We start from the raw sequence: 22,684 nt of genomic DNA, 5'->3' as shown, positions 1-22,684 counted from the left end.
TTAGATAATTAGTTGCCAGAGGTCAATTTGGCCTGAAGCTATTGAAACTATGAGCCCATCTAAGGACTAGTATCTAATTTTAATAATTATAATTATATGGTTTAATCTTACAGAAAAAAATCCTTTCTGCCATTGTATAAATTTCAGGTGTCACAAAGCTTGGATTCAACTTTTTTTTAAATCTCTTTTTTGTATGTGTGAATATAGTCAAGATAATGTATCAATCTAGTGCTTTACACAGTGAGACAAATGATTGTCTCATTATTTCCTAAAAATAACTCTCAGTGGCATTCATTAGTTTCAAGCTGTAGAGTACATATTTTCCTTGATTTGCATTTAAGTAAAGCTTACCAGATTTAGCTTAATCGAGGCAAGTGTAGGGATCCATTTTTTTTTTGTTTGCTCTTGTTTGTTTAACTGTGAACCTAACCTTTCATTAATCTTGTAAACTTTTATTCAATAACTGTATAGTAGCATAGTTCTAGTTCTAGGCATATCCAGAGATAAAGTATAATCATATAAAAAGTGATCTTGCTCTTCTGTTTGTTTGCCAACTTTGCTTCGGAAGAGGCCATGTGCTTAGAGAAATACTCAGTATAAAATATTTTGGGGTTGAATCATGCCAAGTAGTGTACAGGGTTTATTCCTGGCTCTTTGTTCCAAGATAACTCCTCAAGTACTATGGTACCATATATAGTGCCAAGAAATGAACCTGCAGCAGCTACATGCAAGTTAAGCTCTTACCCTTTGGACTATCAAAGGCTCTAACCCCAATTTAAAATAATTTTATTATACTTTGTATGCATTGTGTTTTATGGTGTGTTACCATGTTCTCTATCTCATTTGAATCTTTTTATTTTTGTTTAAATAAATGACTGTTATGTTATTAATAAAAGCAAATTAATATAGAAAAGAAGATATTAATGAACATGTATGAGCACAATGAATTTGTATTTTACAACTCTAAGATTCTTTTTATACTCAATTTTTAATTGCTCGAATATAAGGTGAACATGCTCTGAAAAAAATTAGATTCATGAGATATCAACTAGAAAAAGACACTAATGTTAAATCAGTTTTAGTTAGTTATAATGTGTTAAAAATCACAATGACTAAAGGAAGATTAAGATTACCTTAAGGAATATTTTATTCAATAGATGATTCTTTTTAGTACACTTAAGTAGGAAAAAATAGCTGTATTTTTTTCTTCTTCTCATTTGAGTATTTTACACCACTCTATATCTCCCCCATGAGAATTTTAATATATTTGCTAAATATTTAGAAAAGTCTTATGAAGCATCAAACATTTAACTAAATTCTACATCAAAAGGGGATAATTATGCTCTAATTTAATTATACATTAAACATCTTATTAATAAAAACAACAATAATAATGTAATAATAAATGATTCTACCAAAATTGCATTAAAAGTAAATAGAAGCGATTATTTGAAAAGAATTGAAAATTTTTAATTTTTTAAGTTTATCAAACTTTGATGTGTTTTAATATGTAATTAACTATTTCAATCTATGATTGTTTCAAAGCAAAAGAGCAAAGAAATAAAGAAATAAATAAGAGCAAACAAATAAAATAATCTAGATTCATAATTCTGCACTTGCTACTTTTGCCTGAAGCCATCCTTCAATCTTGACTACCTCCATACTTTCCTTTTAGTAATCAGCTTAGAATAACTACTAGCAATTCATTTATAAAGGCTGAAGGCTGTTTAGCTTGAAGAAGTCTCATATGATTAAAGAAGCAAATCTTTCTTCCCTCTCCCCAAAACAGGAATCCAAGCTGAATTCAGATATTCCTCCCTCAAACAGACCCTTCACAGGGTATAGGTAAATCATTTTAAAAGCATAATTTCTTAAGCAAAGTTAATTTTTGTGCTCACTATTGTTTAAATCCTCATCTAAATATTTTGAAAAATACCATTAATGTAGAGGTGTCTCTAGCAGTACAGAAGCAGTCATTCAGAGCACAATTTTAGACTATAGACAAGTCCTATATGCTGAATAAAACAGTGTCAAATTAAGGCCAAATCCCTCATGCCAATTACCTGTCCAATCATAGATAAATGAAATAGATGCTTCATCTTGATTTTTTTTCTTATTTTTAGTGTCTAAAATTCCTCCTCAGGACGTCCTCTGTAACTTTCTTTTTGGAGTTAGAGGGGGCAAGTCAATTATTTTTAACCACAGAAATTCAAAATGAGTTACTAACAGAAGTGCCAGCCATGGTGCTTCCTTTATGCTGTAGCCCAAGGCATTGGTACCAAATTGTGCAAGTAGATAAAATCCCAGAAGGTGTTCATCTAGGCTGAATTCTACTTACCATGCAAAGTCATCATCATAAACATTTATGAGGGCACCTCAGACCACCTTTGCTGCCAAGTCCTGATGGCTGAGTTTTACATCATCCCTGGAAAGTGACACACAGCACGCACAAGAATAAAATTGCCATAAGGTCAAAGTTTAAGTCTTTTGTGAAAGTGTATAACCATAACTACCTCATGCTCACAAGAATAACAGGAACAAGTTATTTTAATATATCATTTTGAGTGTGAACTGGGGTTTGGAGTAGTGTCAATATACATGTCATTAATGGGATTGAGAATTTTTAGTCATTATATAATTACTATTCTCCTTTTATTCAAAGGTTTTCGTATTGTGTCCAGATAGGACTAAATGGTCCCATCTCAAATTTTCTATCCAAAACAGCTGAAATAGGATTCTCTCTCTCTGAGTTTGTTTCAGATCCAGCCGTGTAAAATGATCTTTATAATTTTAAAAGTTGGTTTTTATGGTTTTATTGTTGAGTTTCTAATAATAAGGTATGCAAACAGAAACAAATCCACTCATTTCAAGTGTCTGACCAGCAATACCCACCCTGTGTATACTAAAACTTCTCCATAGAAAGCTCAGTGATCTGCATCAGATACAGACATGATTAGCCTATAGTTTGCTCGTATGTTTGCTTTGACTAAGCTTACATGACAGTCTTGTGTTTGCCAATTCAGGTTAAAAGGGTGTGGTTTACAGGTCTACTGTTGACTTTCTGGCAATTATTCTCATGTACAATTCATTCTAACTGCTAGAAACCATACTTTTATAAAATAAAGCCCACATGGGAAAGAAAACTGCTGACCTGCATCTGAAGATAATCTTTTCTCTTGTCCTTTCTTTTTTTTTTCCTTATGCTTTGCTTTGCTTTTTTTTTACTTTTCTTCTATTCTCTTGAAACAAATATATCTTTGGAATGAATAATAAACTAACTGATATCTAACTACAGCATATAGCTCACTATAAAGAAAATTAAGTAGGACGAGGATGTGACTCAATTACTTGCTTTGAATGTTTGAAGTCCTATATTCAACTCCTAGCTCTACAAAAAAAGTAACAAGATAAAAATTAAAGCAGAGTTTGTTTTAAATTTACTTTTTTGAAGAGAATAGCTATTTTATTTTTTTCTTTTAGTAAAAGATAGTCTTTATTTGGAGGTACTGAAGGATGAAAAGTATAAGGAAGAGAAAGACTGAGGAGAACCTTGTTAAACAACCCAACATGAAAATAAGAAAGTCCACATCTCAAAGCCAGAGCAATAGAAAAGCAAAGTAATAGGGTATTTGCCTTGCAGGCAGCATACCTAGGATGGATCCCTGGCTTCCCATATGGGTACCAGAACCTGCTAGGAGTCATTATTGAGTACAAAGCCATGAGTAATGCCTGAGCACTGTCAGGTATGCCATACCCTCAAAAAAAGAAAGTCTACATCTCAAGTGAAACAATGCATGAAAAGCATGCTCACTAGGTGTACCATTTGTACCAGGTAACACATATGTGTCCTTTCTTTGTTCTAAATCGAGTTTTATAGGGTTTTCTCAACATGCCCCACATGGAGCTTTCCTTCTTGGTTAAATGTCTAATTGCTAGGGTAGTTGCAGAAAAAAAATGCTTGCCTTTTAATATATTTTACTGGCCTCTATTCTTGGTGGAGCTTCTCCTTTTGGGGGTCCAGTCTTCTCTGGGCCTATAGTGGTACTCAGTGATACTCCTCAGTGATAAAGCAAGTCCTACAAATCCTATCTCTTGGTTTTATTATATCTCAAGTGTTCATTGACATGGAGTTGCCTACCTGCCTGCTTACTTGCTTGCCTGCCTGACTGTTTCATATGCCTCCTTGAGATTTTACCACCTTAAAATTTTTTAAGGGGAAAATGGGTGAAGGTCAATTTTCTGTAACTTTTTTGTGCTGCTAAAAGGAATGTATACAATACTTATTAGGGGTGAAATCTCATGCTACCATTTAATGGAACTTAGTGCTAATTTAAATAAGTCACATGTCCAGAATCTACTTTGATCTATTTCTTTTGCATACTGGGAGGTTCACTTAAGAAAAGTGTTAGGACCTGTTTCTATTGGCTACCTATGGATAATCTCTACTAAAGGGAATTTTAGTCTAAAAATTAGATACTTAGTTTCTAGATGAGGAGTATTTCCAAGTTTTTCTTTTCTTCTTTAATATTTTCTATTTATTTTATTTTTAAATATGTTCTTTATTTAAGAACATGTTTCTTACATGTTTGCAAACATATTCATAGTTGGGTTTCACCCTGAAACAGGCAGAGGGTGGGTGAGGAGAGAAATGATGGACATTTGTGGCTGGAAAGTGGCACTGGTGAAGGGTGCATATTTTTACTAATAATTTCTTCATTTAAGCACTATAGTTACAGAAATGTTTGTAATTGGGTTTGAGTCATCAAATGTACACACGCCAATTTTCACACCACCAATGTCCCCCACTTTAAACATCTGTGTGAAGTCAAGCTGCCAGTGTTTCTCTGGGTAAGTCACTCCGAGTTGGACTGATGGTGCTAAGAGTGGATGCCTAGGATAACTGCTACATGAGTTAACGGCATATAAAGAACACCTATGATTTACTGCATGTCTATATAGTAATAATAAAGCATACTTACAACCAATGAACATATTCACTGGGAAGCTTTTCAGTTTATTAGCATGTTCAAGAAGAGCACATCTGCTTTTTCAAATGAAAATTTCCTTGGTAAAGCTCTGGTTTCCACTCTTGTAGTCAAACTAGTACAGCTTTGGGTTAGATTATGAGCTAAACTTCTATATATACTGCTAAAATATAATTGTAGAATACTTGACAATGTTAGTACCTTGGTAGCATCATAACACAGCACCAATGGAGAGGCATGAAATATAACATTTCCAATTAATATTTTAAAGATCCTTTAAAATTATTTTAACTACACTAAAAGTTTGAAATGCAAAGCTCGTGCTCACTTCGGCAGCACATATACTAAAATTGGAACGATACAGAGAAGGTTAGCATGGCCCCTGCGCAAGGATGACACACAAATCCATGAAGCGTTCCATATAAAAAAAAAAAAGAAGAGATGCAAAGCTCTACATCACCACTTCAAAACATTCTTTTCATTGACATATTTTCTTTTTCCAAGTATAGAAATCATTGAATCAGAAACAGACTGACTTTGACTATTAATTGCTTCCTAAAAGTCTGGCCCTAACACAGAATAACTGTCATTTATTAACATAATATTTTCATGTTAGGAAAATTGTTTCTCTTAATTATAAACATTTTATATTCATCAGTTTTCTGTGTGGTCAGTAATATATGTTAATATAAATAAATTGAATTATATAGGTATTTCAATGGAGAATTTTGCACAAATAAGGAATTTAGATGTGGTAGTTTGTTTCAAATTGTTCTGTTCAGAGATCTGTTTACTTCTTATCAAAATTTTGTAATCCAAACACCTACTAAAGTAATTTAATAGATATAAAGATTATTTACTATGATTATAGACCTTATCTTCTTTTGAATGATCTTATTGGAAATAAGATTCAAGACCTTGATTTTCCTCATAATTTCTTTCATGATTTTATTAAGACTAAAACTCGATGTGACTTTAAGCCTGCACATTTACTCTCTTTCTTAAAAGCTTTTCACTTTCCATTTGATGAATATTGGAAGCTAGTGGATTATCTGGATAAAGAGAATTAGTTGAGGTTTGCATCAGTCAAGAGAGCAAAGCCACCTGAGACTTTGAAGAGAGTGCCTTACAATATAAATAGTCCTAATCTCTTTCAAGCATTGACTTTCAAGAAAGAGAATTTTCTCAAGGCCAGTGTTTTTAATCAGCTATATCTACAACAAGATTGAAAGTAATGTTGATAACAGAAGCAGGCTGTGCAGGAGAAAAAGCAGGGACAGTCAATGATCTGATTCATGAAGAATGTTAGAAGTTGGAAAGTAAGGGGAAATTAAGTAGTCTCTCAGATCCCCTAAATACTTATCCCTCTCTAACAGAACCATCTGAAGATAGCTCTGCCTGAAGTAAAAATGGACCATTTGGAGGGGAGTGAGTTATTAGCTGGAGGAGGGCACCCAGAGAGATGCTAGAAATGTAGACAGTGCTTTAATGGTCCTAGTGTTTTCATTTTTCATTCCAAAAAAGATCATTGCCAGCTAAAAGTCGGGTGGAATTATTCTAACATGGCTTTGTAAGCAGAACAGAGAATGGGATATAGGTTTTACCTGAAATGTTAGGGCAGCAGTAAAAGCATATAAGGTTACAGCAATATGAGAAATTACTCTGGCCACAAATTGTTGGAGCCTCAACTCTCAGCAGAGTGGCCTGGATGCTGTTATTTGTGCTTCTTCTCCCATAAAAGATAGAGAAAAGTGTTTTTATGCGCCCATCTTTTTTTTTTTTTTTTTTTGGTTTTTGGGCCACACCCGGTAACGCTCAGGGGTTACTCCTGGCTATGCGCTCAGAAGTCGCTCCTGGCTTGGGGGACCATATGGGACGCCGGGGGATCGAACCTCGGTCCGTCTCCTAGGCTAGCGCAGGTAAGGCAGGCACCTTACCTCCAGCACCACCGCCCGGCCCCTTATGCGCCCATCTTTAGAGGCGAGAGAAAATACTTTTATGAAAGCTGCTGTTGGGGTCAAGTCCTATGAGACTCAGAAGACCATGTATAGAACTTCCCTGGCTTTCAAAAATGCAAAGCATATGTATGCTCCAGTTGTTGATTTATTTTTGTTTTGTTTTGTTATTGTTTTGATATTTTGGGAGGGCCACACCCAGTGACTCTCAGGGATTACTCCTGGCCATGCACTCAGAAATCACTCTTGGCTTGGCGGGACCATATGGGATGCTCCAGGATCTAACCTGGTTTTGTCCTAGGCTAGCGCTTGCAAGGCAGGCATCTTACCTCTAGTGCCACCACTCCGGCCCCCAGTTTTTGGTTTTGGTTTTTTATTTTTTGTTTGTTTTTTACTTGATGCCATTTCATTGGGGAAAAGGGGGGAAACAAAGCATAAGGGAAGTTAATGACTTCTATAAATATTGAAGATATCTTGAGTTTATGAAATTCAAAATACTTTTCTTTAAATGTTTACAAAGAAGAAATGAATGTTAATGGTATCATACACATGTCATCCAAATATTTTATCTTGTATATAATCCACATCGATAAGTCAACAGAATATAAACATTTGTCCTCAAGTAAAATTGTTATACCAATGATCCTCTACACAGGTTATATATTAATAGAGGTAAAAGGCAGTTTGATGGTCACTTCTTTTGCAGTTCCCAGCCTGTTGCTGGACTCTTAGGATGAAATTGTATAGTACTTCTTGTGGAGTGTGTCCTGGATTTAATGGAGGTGTTCCTGCTGATGTGATATAATATGTTTAGTCATTTCTACAACAAGGACTCACTTTGAACGGAGGAACCAATCAGAAGAAAGTGATATGAAGGTTCTTGTTTAAACAACTTAGTGAAGGAATTATAAGAAAATGTTTATTAGGCAATGATAAACATTGCTGAATTTCAGCAAAATTTACTGAGAACTAAATTATTTACTGAGAGAAATTATCCTAATTAATTTTAAAATATTAATACTTTTTCCTTTGATAATAAAACATGTATACTTTTTCCCTTGCTGATAAATTTCTACATATCTTTTGAAACTATATGAAAAACATATCTTACTCCCTCAAGAGAGCTAAATAGCTCCTTTAGCTTCAGATTTTAACCATTTTGTAAATTTATGAGTTCTTTATGGCATCTATCTTTCTGTCATTGTTATATCTCATACCTAGCACAGTGAGAAGCAAAACATTTAAGTAAAGGTAAATTCATAAATAATATCTACTTTGAGGATTTGTTTTCTGTCCACAAACTATATATCTATATCACAGTGCAAAGGAAACTACTTCTAACATATAAATGAATGACTGTGGTTATATTCTAATAACGCCTTATTTAGAAAAATAGGCATACTGTACAGTCTCAATTTATTCTGCCATTTATAGTTTGTTGACTTTGGTCTGGCACAAAATACTGGTTAAGCAAAACAAGTGCTGAGATATTATTGGTCTGTAAAAATGGAGAGAAGGGGAGGAATTTGAGAACTAGACTTAATTAATGGAAAAACAAAGGAAAGCAGGGTAAATCCAAGTTTATCATTTTAACAACTGGCCTTACAAAGAGAATGCTAGTAGAACTATATGAGTAGAGGAGTAAATGAGTCATATTTGTATCATACTGTATATGTTTCATACATAACTTTTTATACTGTATATGGTAAATGCCTGTTGTATTCTGTGGCAATGCATAAACTTTAGTGTGCATCTTTATCAACTTTAGTGTTTATAGAAAGCATATTACTGGGTTCCCCCTACAGAATATTTGATTTTGGACTGAATATAAGTTAACATATATATATGTCATCAAATGATATTGACCATGCTAGTTTGAAGAGATCCTATGAGAATATTATCCTAGAGAGATATATCTAGCTTGTGATTTGGATGTTATCAGTATTGAAAGAAACTATGAAGTAGATCAAGTACAGAGTACAAAATCTCAAATTGGCAAAACAGTATATAAACAAAAACAGTATATAACATTGATATAACCGTATTCATGCTATTATGTTTAAGGCAAGTGATTTACAATCCTTATAAAAAAAGTATGTATTCCATCTTCCACCTGAATCTAGAAGGCATTGATGTTAGTCAAGTTATCATCTCAATCTTGATTCTTATGTGTGACTTTGCATCTCTTGCTATGGTTCCCAGTTCATTCAGTCCAGTCGTGTCATATTCACCTGACATTGTTTGATTTGGTTTTCTCGAGTCTCCTAAAAATAGTTACCTACTCTATTATACTCTACATATAAAATATATTGAATCTGAACACCATAATATTTATAGCTGCCCTAGTTTCTTAGCACACTTCTAGGTTTTTCCAAACAAATTTGGAAGGCAACTATATTTAGACAGACCCAAAGAAAATACACAAATTTGGTTTTGGACACCACCCGGTGGCACTCAGAACTTGCTCCTGACTGTGTGCTCAGAAATCACTCCAAGCTGGCTCCAGGGCATTATGGGATGCTGGGGATGAAACCAGGTTGGCTGTGAGCAAGGCAAACTCCTTACCCGCTGTGTTATTGCTCAGGCCCCGATATAAGCACTTCTATTCTTACTATTAAAAAAGAAATAATGACACAATGTCAAATAAGAGGAAGATAAGCATCAAATATTTGAAAATTTAAACTCTACTTAATATGTGTCAATAGAAATTTTAATAGCATACTATATGTAAGAAACTTCTTACAAATCCTTTGAAATCTCATTATTCAGCTAACTTGTTTTGTTTCTCTTTATTTCTGTAGCAATTCCTATTCTACATCACAGCTATTTTAAGTATAAGCTAAAATCAAATCAATAGTGACTATTCAGAGAGTAATTATTGCTAAGTGCATTACTAAGTGTTTGTACTGTTATTGAATAACTACCAACAACTTGTGTCTTTATATCTTTATTTTGAAGAAACTCAATGGCTAATTAACTCACTCAAGATCAATTGATTAATAAGAAACAGTGAGAAAAATTAAACCAAGATTCAACATCAGAACCATTCCTCTTGACCATTCTTTTGCACTTCAGACTTTGATTCCTCTGAACTAAAGACAAATGCATGAATGAACCTTTATAAAAACTTTGCTGCTAATCTTTACATGAATGTAGATAAGGTATAACATTATTAATTTTCAATATTAAGAAGCTATTTCTAAAGGTTCAAGTTCCTGATTCTTTGTGGAATATAATTTTATAGAGAGAGATACAAGTTGTAAGATTTTTCTTATTACTGTGCTTAAAGAAGCAGCTCTACAAAAATTGGTTTAAATCTATGATGCATTTGTAAGTGGAAGGAGCAGGCTGATTTCTGGATAAAAAAATTATTATTTCAGTATTTTCAAGTATTTAAAGTGGGGGAAGAAATTTTGGTTTGATGAGATTTCAGTTCTATATATCTGTATTTGGACACATTAGTTATAAATTTAATGCCAAACAATAGATACGTAATCATATTAACTATTTATTGTTTTAATGTTTCAAGTGCTATTCATTCCAGAGGAACTCAATTGCTAAAAAATTATTTTTGGATGAAAAATGAAACTGAGATCATTACTGCTCATATGTTATCCATAGTGCCTATATTGTAAGCACAAATTAATAAGAGTTTTCTAAAATAAGTAATGTGAATCAAATATTAAAGAAACATGGACTGGAGAGATAGTACAGGGGTTAATTCATACAGCAAGGGCCTTACATACATCAGCTCCTGGTTCCATATCTTGCTTCATGTAATGTCCAAACATCGCCAGATAAATCTTGGATACCCTTGAGTACTACTAGGTAAGAACTTGGAGCCCTATGAACATTGTTGGGATAGTCCAATTAATGCCCAGCAAATTAGAATCTAAAAAGTCCAGCATCTTTCATCCCTCTCATTGATTGGCCTCATTGTTTGAGAATCTTGGAAGGGACTACTGGGCCTTTTTACCTCTGCTTTAGAACTTTTCCCCTAGAAAAGAAAAAAATAATGATCTAAAGATAACCCCTAGTTTCATTTCCCATTGAGACTACATAGACCAAATATTATGTCATGGTCACAAAATAGAATTACCATATTTAGAAAATATGAGTTCTACATAGAGATAATTTTGGACTATTTCTTAATCATGGGCATTCATTTGAGTGTGAATTAATATTGTTATTATTACTTGTAACAGAAGCACAGCATTATTTAAGTGAATTAATGCAAGTGGTATTTATCAATACTATTCATTTACACCGCACTAGTTTTTCTGATGTTACCTTTTGATTCAACAGTATACCTTTTAGTCAAAAGATATCATGGCTCAGTTTAGAGAAGAAACTATGGACAAGAAATAGAGGGAATTCAAGAAACACTATTTTAAATAGCTAACCCTAATTCATAGAGACAAATGCAATAAGAACATAAATTTTAAACAAAATCTGATAGCTCAGGAAAATCCTGACTAAAATGGCTTAGAAATGGCATTGGATGATAAAAGCCTGGAGGGCTTGAGAAGTATTTATTGCATTGTTTACTAAATGGCTTTCTTATTTTAAAGACTTGAGGAAGAAACATAACAACATTAGAAGAAAGAAAAAAACAATAATGTTGGAAATTTGAAGTAGAAAAGTGACTTGAACATTTGTCACACATAAAAAGTAAAACTGAGAACATTTAAAATAAATTTTCCCATGAAATATACACAGTGCAGGCTTTCAGAGAACAAATAAAGGCATGTAAACTAAAGAGGGTTGGCTAAAGTAGAGTGCATTTGAACCATCAATCTTTGAGTTGACAGAGATCTGAACAACTGTTGTTAAGTATGGATCATAAATAACATGTTACCATCTCTAGGAGCAAAAGATAAATGACTTGCTCACCAGTTAGAAATTCAGGAGCATTTGTGGATGAAAAATTTTCCAACCTAAGAAGCAATGAAAAATAAACTCAGATATACATTTGGTAACATCCTTTCCTATTCCACACTTCCTACATAATTATCTACCCAAGCACTGCCAAGAATTATCCTTGAGTCCTGAACTTGAAGTAATAATTGAGCACAGCCAGGTGTGACACAAAAGCAAAAACAAAAAGCAATAAAATTTAATTAAAAGCATATGTATTCTGGGGACAATAAATACTAAAAACTTTCCAAGCCATGATATCAATGAAGCGTATCTTTAAAGATAAGAGGTATAAATCAAATATTTTGAAAGCACATTTAATAAACTCTTAACAAAAAAAACATGATACTTTCTCAATTGTGGATTTTTTTATTTTGCATATTATTCCTTTATTAACATTCCATAGTGGAGCTAAAGAGATCATATAAATGGTTGCATGTGAGCAACTTGAATTCTATCCCTAAGATCCTATATGGTCCTCCAAATTTGCTAGGAGAGATTCCCTGAGTATAGAGGCAGGAATAAGCTATGGGCTCTGCCGGATATACCCTACTCCAAATAGTTACATAGAGCTGTGAAGATGAGAGGCTTTTTGTTGTTAGTATTTATTTTATGATGAAAGAGAAAATATATTAAATACCACTGTATGGATTTTTTGTGAGTTTTTCATTGTGTAGAGACTGAGTATATAACCTACAGAGTCAGACTATATCTGGGTCCAGATATTTGTTCTATTATTTATGATTTCAACTGTATTATATAACTATTAGTTATAACTTTAATGTAGGAATGACAACTTTTATAGGCATTGGGAAATTAAATAGCAACATATTTAAGGACATAGCTAACATATTTGGAAAAATCTTTAAAAAACAGCATATAAGACTTATGTTTTTATTATCACTGATGTTATAAGGTTAGCATTCAAGTTCTGTACATGTATTGCATTATAGTTGTACTTTGAGAAGCATGAGAAGAGTAATGAATATTTTATAGATCATGTCTAAAACGTAAAATGATCTACTCAAATTTTTGAAATATAAAAGTTATCCACTAAATAATAGCACAAAGAACTGTTTTACTTGTAGTTTCTATACTTAACTGTTGGAAATCCTGGTAATGTGTCTTATTCCAAATGATAATCCAAGAGGAGAGCATAGAAATTTTCCTTTGGGATACAACTAGTTTCTTCCTATAGCCATGCTCTCATTTACCAAAATGAAACCTTGAGGAATGTAAGTACATATGCATCCTTCACTTTTGGGCAAGAGAAGAATGTAGATCCTACTCTTAGTGTTAGAAGCAGTAAAAGACTTAACAGAAAGTCAAAGTCAAATGTAGAAGTCTAAACTCCAAAATGTCGCTGATATTTTAGCAGAGCTACATCAATTTCATTTTATTTGAATGGATTTGAAAAGCTAAAGTAGTAATCCCTTGAACATTTTCAATGTGCACTTTTCTCATTCAGTATCTTTAATCCACTCTTCTGGATCATTATACAAGTGTTTTGTTTTATGTCATGGGAAATTCTGATCTTAGTTGATGAAGTACTCAGTCACCTATAATCTTGTGAGAGACACAAATAAATGATAATTTATTTATTTATCAATAAATAAATGATAATTTATTTATTTATCATGGCTTATGGAATAAGCCAGAATGAAGAAAACAATAAGCTGATTCTGAGACCTGAGGAAACTGTAATTCTGCTTCATATCAGCAGAAAAATAAAAAACAAATGTAACATTAATTGAACACTTTTTCTAAGTTCATTTTCTCAATCTTTATCAACAAAATTCATTAAGAAATTACTGAAGAAAAGATAAAAGCTCTGCAAATTGATTTAGAGAATCTGACTTCAGAAAGGGGAAGGGCAAAGAGGAGCTTAAACAATGAAAACTATCAACAAGCAATAATAGAGGCAAAGAAATTTCACTTTTGTAAAGCAATATCAAATTCTAAATGAAAAATTATTAAAAACCAATTCTAAAGAGTTGGAAAACCTTGAACTATTACCTTTTCTCTCGGGTTAAATTTTCTATGTTAACTTGAGTGTCTAAAGTGGTTAAGCAGTAAGATATTGTTCATTTCCTCCTAAAAATTCTATGACTGGGAGCCAGAGTGGTGGCACAAGCAGTAAGGCTCTTGCCTTGCCCTTGCTAGCCTGGACAGACTGTGGTTTGATCCTCTGGCATCCCATATGGTCCCCTAAGGCAGGAGCGATTTCTGAGGGCATAGCCAGGTATCCAGGACCCCTGAGCATCACCGGGTGTGGCTCAAAAAACAAAAACCAAAAAATAATTTCTATGACTGTAGAAATATAGACAATTATTAAGCTGTTGTATGAATATATATATTATACATATATTATCTAAGGCTAATTGAAGCATGTAATCTCTTAATATTTCTTTTTTGTTTGTTTGTTTATTTGGGCCACGGTAGCACTCAGGGGTTACTTTTGGCTCTGTGCTCAAAAATAGCTCTTGATTCAGGGGACCATGTGGGATGCTGGAGATCAAACCTGAATCCCTCTGTCCTGGGTCAGCCACATGCAAAACAAACGCTCTACTACTGTGCAACCATTCCAGCCTCACTTAATATTACTTAAACAGATATTTTTCCTCAAATTTTTCCATTGTGGTCTCTGAAGTCTTCATATAAAGGCTTCCTTTTTCATTCATGATGTCTTGTAATTCTCTTCTCACATGCCATACTTCTCACATTAAAAACTAATCAACAGTATGTATTACAACCAGTATAAGTAATTGTAGTTCAGTAAACCATGTTTAAGTTACCCATTTTCCCAGTAGTCAGAGAAGTACCTGGCATATAATGTGAAATGATAGAATGAGCAAAGAAATGACTAAGCGAATATGCGAATGAATGAGTAGTTTGATAACAATGAAGCAGAAAGTAACTAGAAACTAAGCACCAAATCATTCATTGTGATCCCCTGTGAAAACTTATCCTCAAGCTCCTATTTTGTGTAGCTCCAAAAGGATACAATTTGAAATAATTCCTATAGCACTTTTCTTGGCTGACATGGTGTCTTTAAGTGACAATGATAACAGACTTTAATATTTTTAGTAATAATTATACTACAAATATTATTATCTGACAAATTTTTCAAAACATATGAGTTGCAAGTAAGAGCATAGTTTATACATCTTAGGAATGGCTCATTCTGGCTCATTGTTCAAACCTACTTCTCTACCTATTTGGTTTTTTTTCTGTGAACCAAGAATATTTTCCATATTTCAAAATTTGAGGGTATATTTTCCAAAAGAAGGTAACAGTTCATATCATATACTAATCATTTGAATTTCAAAGTCCAGTGTATACTGAAAACTGTATTGAAACACAAAAAGCAAATTGCCTATTGTTGTCTACCTGCTTTAAAATCGTAACAACAAAATTTCTTCAAAAACTGTAAGGATTTCTAGCTCTTCATAAAATATTTCACTAAACTTTCCCCTAATTAATGGTCAAATGTCCATTTGCACTATCAGTACTATTTTTTAAATAAAGATCATAAGAGCTTCTTCAAGTTCCAATAGAAAGTTATAGTTCCTGAAAAAAATGGTAATGCATTATAGAAACAAAAGATATGTTAATGAAAATAATTTCCATAATTTAAGTTTTAATCTTACTATATGACATTTAAGCCAAAAACTATCATTGGCATTTTTTCTTAAAATTATGGATTTTTATTTAACTTTAAAATTTAACATTAAATTTTATCACTTAAATTTATTACTTAAGTAAGTGATAATTTTCCATATTTTAATATTCTTCTATATATATAGATATATATTTTTAAACGCCTTGATTACATACATGATTGTGTTTGCGTTTCAGTCATGTAAAGAACACCATTACCAGTGCAACATTCCCATCACCAATGTCCCAAATCTCCCTCCTCCCCACCCAACCCCGCCTGTACTCTAAAAAGGCTTTGTATTTCCCACACATATTCTCATTATTAGGATAGTTCAAAATGTAGTTAATAGTCTAACTAAACTCATCACTCTTTGTGGTGAGCTTCATGAGGTGAGCTGGAACTTCCAGCCCTTCTCTCTTTTGTGTCCGAAAATTATTATAGCAAGAATGTCTTTCATTTATCTTAAAACCCATAGATGAGTGAAACCATTCTCTCTCTCTTTCTCTCTCTCTCTTTCTCTCTCTCTCTGACTTATTTCACTCAGCATAATAGATTCCATGTACATCCATGTATAGGTAAATTTCATGACTTCATCTCTCCTTACAGCTGCATAATATTCCATTGTATATATGTACCACAGTTTCTTTAGCCATTCATCTGTTGAAGGGTATCTTGGCTATTTCCAGAGTCTTGCTATGGTAAATAGTGCTGCAATAAATATAGGTGAAACGAGGGGATTTATGTATTGTATTTTTGTGTTCCTAGGAGTGGTATAGCTGGATCGTATGGGAGCTCGATTTCCAGTTTTTGGAGGAATCTCCATATTGCTTTCCATAGAGGTTGAAATAGTCAGCATTCCCACCAGCAGTGGATAAGAGTTCCTGTCTCTCCACATCCCCGCCAACACTGCTTGTATTCATTCTTTGTGATGGTGACAATCTCTGGGGTGTGAGGTGGTACCTCATAGTTGTTTTGATTTGCATTTCCCTGATGATTAGTGATGTGGAGCATTTTTTCATGTGTCTTTTGGACATTCGTATTTTTTCTTTGTCAAAGTGTCTGTTCTTTTCTTCTCCCCAATTTTTGATGGGATTAGGTGTTTTTTTTTCTTGTAAATTTCTGTCAGTGCCTTGTATATTTTGGAGATTAGCCCCTTATCTGATGGGTGTTGGGTGAATAGTTTCTCCCACTCAGTGGGGGGCTTTTGTATCCTGGGCACTATATCCTTTGAGGTGCAGAAGCTTCTCAGCTTTATATATTCCCATAAATTAATCTCTGCTTTCACATACTTGGAGAGTGCAGTTTCCTTCTTGAAGATGCCTGTAGTCTCAATGTCCTGGAGTGTTTTGCTTATGTGCTGTTTCATATATCTTATGGTTTTGGGTCTTATATCGAGGTCTTTCATCAATTTAGATTTTACTTTTGTACATGATGTTAACTGGGGGTCTAAGTTCTATTTTTTGCAAGTGGCTAGCCAGTTGTGCCAACACCACTTGTTGAAGAGGCTTTCTTTGCTCCATTTAAGATTTCTTGATCCTGTATCAAAAATTAGGTGACTATATGTCTAGGGATCATTCTCTGAGTATTCAAGCCTATTCCACTGATCTGAGGGCCTGTCTTTATTCAAATACCATGCTGTTTTGATAACTATTGCTTTGTAGTAAAGTTTCAAGTTGGGGAAAGTAATTCCTCTCATATTCTTTTTCCCAATGATTGCTTTAGCTATTCTAGGGTGTTTATTGTTCCAAACGAATTTCAAAAGTGCCTGATCCACTTCTTTGAAGAATGTCATGGGTATCTTTAGAGGGATAGCATTAAATCTGTATAATGCCTTGGGGAGTATTGCCATTTTGATGATATTAATCCTGCCAATCCATGAGCAGGATATGTGCTTCCATTTCTGCATGTCCTCTCTTATTTTTTGGAGCAGAATTTTATAGTTTTCTTTTATAGATCATTTACATTTTTAGTCAAGTTGATTCCAAGATATTTGAGTTTGTGTGGCACTATTGTGAATGGGGTTGTTTTCTTAATGTCTATTTCTTCCTTATTACTATTGGTGTATAGAGAGGCCATTGATTTTTGTGTGTTAATTTTGTAGCCTGCACCTTGCTATATGAGTCTATTGTTTCTAGAAGCTTTTTGGTAGAGTCTTTAGGGTTTTCTATGTAGAGTATCATGTCATCTGCAAACAGCAAGAGCTTGACTTCTTCCTTTCCTATTTGGATTCCCTTGATAACTTTTTCTTGCCTAATCACTGTAACGAGTACTTCCAGTGCTATATTGAATAGGAGTGGTGAGAGAGGACAGCCTTTTCTTGTGCCAGAATTTAGAGAGAAGGCTCTTAGTTTTTCTTCATTGGGGATAATATTTGCCTCTGGCTTGTGGTAGACGGCCTTGACTATATTAAGAAAGGTTCCTTCCATTCCCATCTTGCTGAGAGTTTTGATCAAGAATGGGTGTTGGACCTTATCAAATGTTTTATCTGCATCTATTGATATGATCATGTGATTTTTATTTATCTTGTTGTTGATGTTGTGTATTAAGTTGATAGATTTATGGATGTTAAACCATCCTCCTTGCATTCCTGGGATGAAACATACTTGATTGTAGGGGACGATCTTCTTTTTATTCATTCATTTATTTATTTATTTATTTATTTATTTATTTATTTTTTTACTTTCTTTCTTTAAGGAAGGAAGGAAGGAAGGAAGGAAGGAAGGAAGGAAGGAAGGAAGGAAGGAAGGAAGGAAGGAAGGAAGGAAGGAAGGAAGAAAGGAAGGAAGGAAGGAAGGAAGGAGGGAGGGAAGAAAGGAAGGAAGGGAGGGAGGGAGGGAAGGAAGAAAGGAAGGAAGGAAGGAAGGAAGGAAGGAAGGAAGGAAGGAAGGAAGGAAGGAAGGGAGGAAGAGGGAGGAGGGAGAGAGGGAGGGAGGGAGGATAACTGAAGGAGAAACGGGTTGAGAGGGGACGACCTTCTTAATGAGGCATTGAATTATATTTGCCATGATTTTATTGACGATCTTTGCATCTGTGTTCATCAGCAATATTGGTCTGAAATTTTCTTTCTTTCTTTCTTTCTTTCTTTCTTTCTTTCTTTCTTTCTTTCTTTCTTTCTTTCTTTCTTTCTTTCTTTCTTTCTTTCTTTCTTTCTTTCTTCTTTCTTTCTTTCTTTCTTTCTTTCTTTCTTCTTTCTCTCTCTCTCCTCTCTCTCTCTTTCTTTCTTCTTTCTTTCTTTCTTTCTTTCTTTCTTTCTTTCTTTCTTTCTTTCTTTCTTTCTTTCTTTCTTTCTTTCTTTCTTTCTTTCTTCTTTCCTTCTTTCTTCTTTCTCTTTTTGTAGCATGTGTCTGACTTAGGTATCAACGTAATGTTGGCTTCATAAAAGCTATTTGGAAGTGTTCCTGTTTTTTTGATTTCATGAAAGAGTCTTGCCAGGATTGGTAGTAGTTCCTCTTGAAAGGTTTGAAAGTATTTATTAGTTAATCTATCTGGGACTGGGCTTTTGTTTTTGGGCAGACTTTTGATTACCATTTTTATTTCATCAATGGTGATGGGTGGTTAGATATGCTACATCCTCCTTTCAACCGTGGAAGATTATAAGAGTCCAAGAACTTATCCATTTCTTCCAGGTTTCTCATTTTTAGTGGCGTAGAGTTTCTCAAAGTAGTTTCTGATTACCCTTTGAATCTCTGCCATATTAGTAGTGATCTCTTCTTTTTCATTCCTAATACGAGTTATAAGGTTTCTCTCTCTCTTTCTTTTTTAGTTTTGCCAGTGGTCTATTAATCTTGTTTATTTTTTCAAAGAACCAACTTTTCCTTTTGTTTATTTTTCGGATTGTTTTTTGTGTTTCCATTTCATTGATTTCTGCTCTCAGCTTTGTTATTTCTTTCCATCTCCCTATTTTTGGTTTCTTTTGTTGAGCACTTTCTAATTCTATGAGATGTGTCTTTAAGCTATTTAGGTATGCTCCTTCTTTCCTGTAGTGTGCATGCAAAGCTATAAATTTTCCTCTCAGTACCGCTTTTGCTGTGCCCCATAAGTTCTGATAGTTTGTGTCTCTATTGTCATTTGTTTCCAGGAAGGTATTGATTTCCTCTTTGATTTCATCTCAGACCCACTGGTTATTTAGTATGAGGCTGTTTAACTTCCAGGTATTAAAGTTTTTCTTCTGTGTCCCCTTTGTAGTTCACATATAATTTCAGGGCCTGGTGGTCAGTGAACGTAGCCTGCAAAATTTCTATCCTCTTGATATTATGGAGGTATTTTTTATGTACTAGCATGTAGTCTATATTGGAGAATGTCCCATGTACATTAGAGAAGAGGGTGTATCCAGATTTTTTGTGGTCGAGTGTCATATATATATATATATATATAAAACTAGGCCTCTTTCTTCCATTTCTCTTGTCAGGTCTAGTATATTCTTGTTGGGTTTCAGTCTGGTTGACCTGTCAAGTGTTGACAATGCCGTGTTGAGGTCTCCCACAATTATTGTGTTATTGATATTATTTTTCAGATTTGTCAACAATTTTATTAAATATTTTGCTGGCCCCTCATTCGGTGCATATATGTTTAGAAGAGTGATTTCTTCCTGCTCTACGTATCCCTTGATTAATACAAAATGTCCTTCTTTGTCCCTTACAAGTTTCCTGAGTATAAAGTTTGCATCATCTGATATCAGTATGGCCACTCCAGCTTTTTTATGGGTGTTGTTTGCTTGGATGATTTTCCTCCAGCCTTTTATTTTGAGTCTATGTTTGTTCTGACTATTTAGATGTGTTTCTTGTAGGCAGCAGAAGGTTGGATTTAGTTTTTTGACCCATTTAGCCACTCTTTGTCTCTTAACTGGTGCATTTTGTCCATTGACATTGAGAGAAAGAATTGTCCTGGGATTTTGTGCCATCTTTCTATCGAAGTTTGGTGTGTCTCTTGGTCAATCTTGTCTTAAAGTAGGTCTTTCAGTTTTTCTTTTAAGACTGGTTTTTAGTCTGTAAAGTTTCTGAGCTGTTGTTTATCTGTGAAGCCATGTATTCTTCCTTTAAACCTGAAAGTGAGTTTTGCTGGGTGCAGTATTCTAGGTGAAGCATATATTTCATTGATTTTTGTCACTATGTCCCACAACTGCCTTCTGGCCTTGAGTGTTTCCAGTGACAGGTCTGCAGTAAATCTCAAGGTTATTCTTTTGAATGTAATTTATCCTTATGATCATGCTGATTTCAGAATTCTGTCTCTATCTGTGGGATTCATCATTGTGACTAGGATGTGTCTTGGGGTGTTTTATCTGGGGTCTCTTTTAGTTGGTACTCTTCGGGTATGCAGAATTTGATAGCATGTATTCATTATCTCTGGTAGTTTCTCTTTCATGATGTTCTTGACCATTGTTTCTTCCTGGAGATTTTCTTCCTGAGTCTGGGACTCCAATGATTCTTAAGTTGTTTCTGTGGATCTTATCATAGACTTCTATTTTCATCTGTTCCCATTCTTTGAGTAATTTTTCCATTGTTTGATCATTTGCTTTAAGGCTTTCTTCCAATCTCTTCTGCTGTATGGAGTTGTTATTCAACTCATCTTCCAGTGTACCAATTCTATCCTCTCAGCTGCTGTTAATCTGTGGGAAAGCTCATCCATTTTTTTCTTCAATTCATCTACTGAGGTTTTTCAGACCTGTTGTTTGACCTAAAATTTCAGTTTGGAGTTTTCTTATTTCTATCTTCATATTCTCTTGATTCTTATTAGTGTTCTCTTCTATACTTTCTTTGAGTTCTGTGAACATCTTCCATATTGCGACTCTAAACTCCTTATCTGAGATACTGACTAGTTGGTTGGCAATGTTCCAGTTATCAGAGTTGCCATCTTCATTCTCTATGTCTGGCGCTGTCCGGCACTGTCCTGCATTGTTTCCCCCATTGTCACACTTGTATTGTGGATTTTTACGTGTTGTGGTTGTATTCATTGGCTAAATAATGTGCTCCTCTGACTCCTCCCTTTTTGGGCACAAAAACTCACCTCCAGAGAAGGCTAGCCATCTGCAGATGAAGCCACACACACAGGAAATCGGGCCTGCAGATGCCACACAGAAGACAGACAGTCCAGAGAGATGTGCCAGGCTTCTGCATTCCGTCAGAGTTCCCCACATTTTAATTTTCATCTAAAATGATTTGCCAAGATTCTTACATCTTTTCCTAAGCAGAGGTGTGATGAATTTTTAAAGATACTATTGTAATTTGATTTTAAATGTTTTTTTCATCCATGAAGTTAAATAATGATAACAAAAACCTCCCCTAATGAAACTAATTTAAAAATAATTATGTCTTCTCTAAAGCCCTTTTTCTGAATATATCTATGAGGTTAAGTCATTCAAAATATAGTTATTGAATTTCAAATTTAGCATCTATACTAAATAAGAAAGCTAGCAGTATATAAGCTTTGTTTTTGTGATAACTTTGCTTATATTGTTTTCTTTTTTTAAAGTGCTGTTTCTAAAATTGAGACTCTTCTAAGCTTAATTTATTATGAACATTCACTTATTCAGCAGAGTAAAATTACTTTTAAGTTTTATATACTATTACAATATAAAACTCTTAAAATTAAAGAAATTATTTAGATAAATGGCAACAAAGGTTGGAAAGCCCATCTTTTTGGCTTCAAATAAATGAGAGTGTGAACTTTTAACTTGCTAAATTATGGTGAATAGATTCTTAGAGCATATCTGACCTACATGGTGTAAGTGCCAAATGACTAAGGGTCACCTCCCTCTGACATTCTTTGCTGGCAGTTAGCTGAATAACTTGGAAGTAGTCTAAGTTTTAGCAGCATGATTTTGGTTGAGTGGCTTAAATTGGTCATTTCTTCTGCTTAGATAACTTCCCCTGCCTGGCACTAACATTCGGGGGTCATAGAAAATAGATTTAAAAGTAAACAGAACCATATTGGGGGTTGGTCTTTCTTTTCTCAAATCTGTATTTAAAAACTATTAATACTGTCTTTCTAAAAATATTAAAGAAAGTATTAGCTGCAATAAAAAAAATCTAATGGTGAGCTTCAATAATAGTATAAAGTTCAAATAATAGTATGGAATTTCAGACAGTAACAGTATAAATGTTAAGATAGTTTCTGAGGGAAAGTTCACAAGAAATAATCAGGAGGTCTGGGGCCTACTGGTTATTCTT

At 34.0% G+C, this 22,684-nt stretch overlaps 1 protein-coding gene and 1 non-coding gene across 4 annotated transcripts in view; both read left to right on the top strand.

The window, feature by feature from the left end:
• Positions 1-22,684, top strand: part of PTPRD (protein tyrosine phosphatase receptor type D) — a 1,813,832-nt gene that overhangs the window by 967,880 nt on the left and 823,268 nt on the right. The gene's annotated exons all lie outside the window — the stretch shown is intronic.
• On the top strand, positions 5,306-5,412 carry LOC126026145 (U6 spliceosomal RNA). Its single transcript, XR_007501575.1, has one exon. It is a non-coding gene; the product is annotated as a U6 spliceosomal RNA (small nuclear RNA).

The sequence above is a fragment of the Suncus etruscus genome, chromosome 1 (genome assembly GCF_024139225.1).
Source record: "Suncus etruscus isolate mSunEtr1 chromosome 1, mSunEtr1.pri.cur, whole genome shotgun sequence".
Taxonomy (NCBI): domain Eukaryota; kingdom Metazoa; phylum Chordata; class Mammalia; order Eulipotyphla; family Soricidae; genus Suncus; species Suncus etruscus.
Note: the sequence above shows the minus strand (reverse complement) of the source record. Positions and strands in the feature narration are given on the sequence as shown.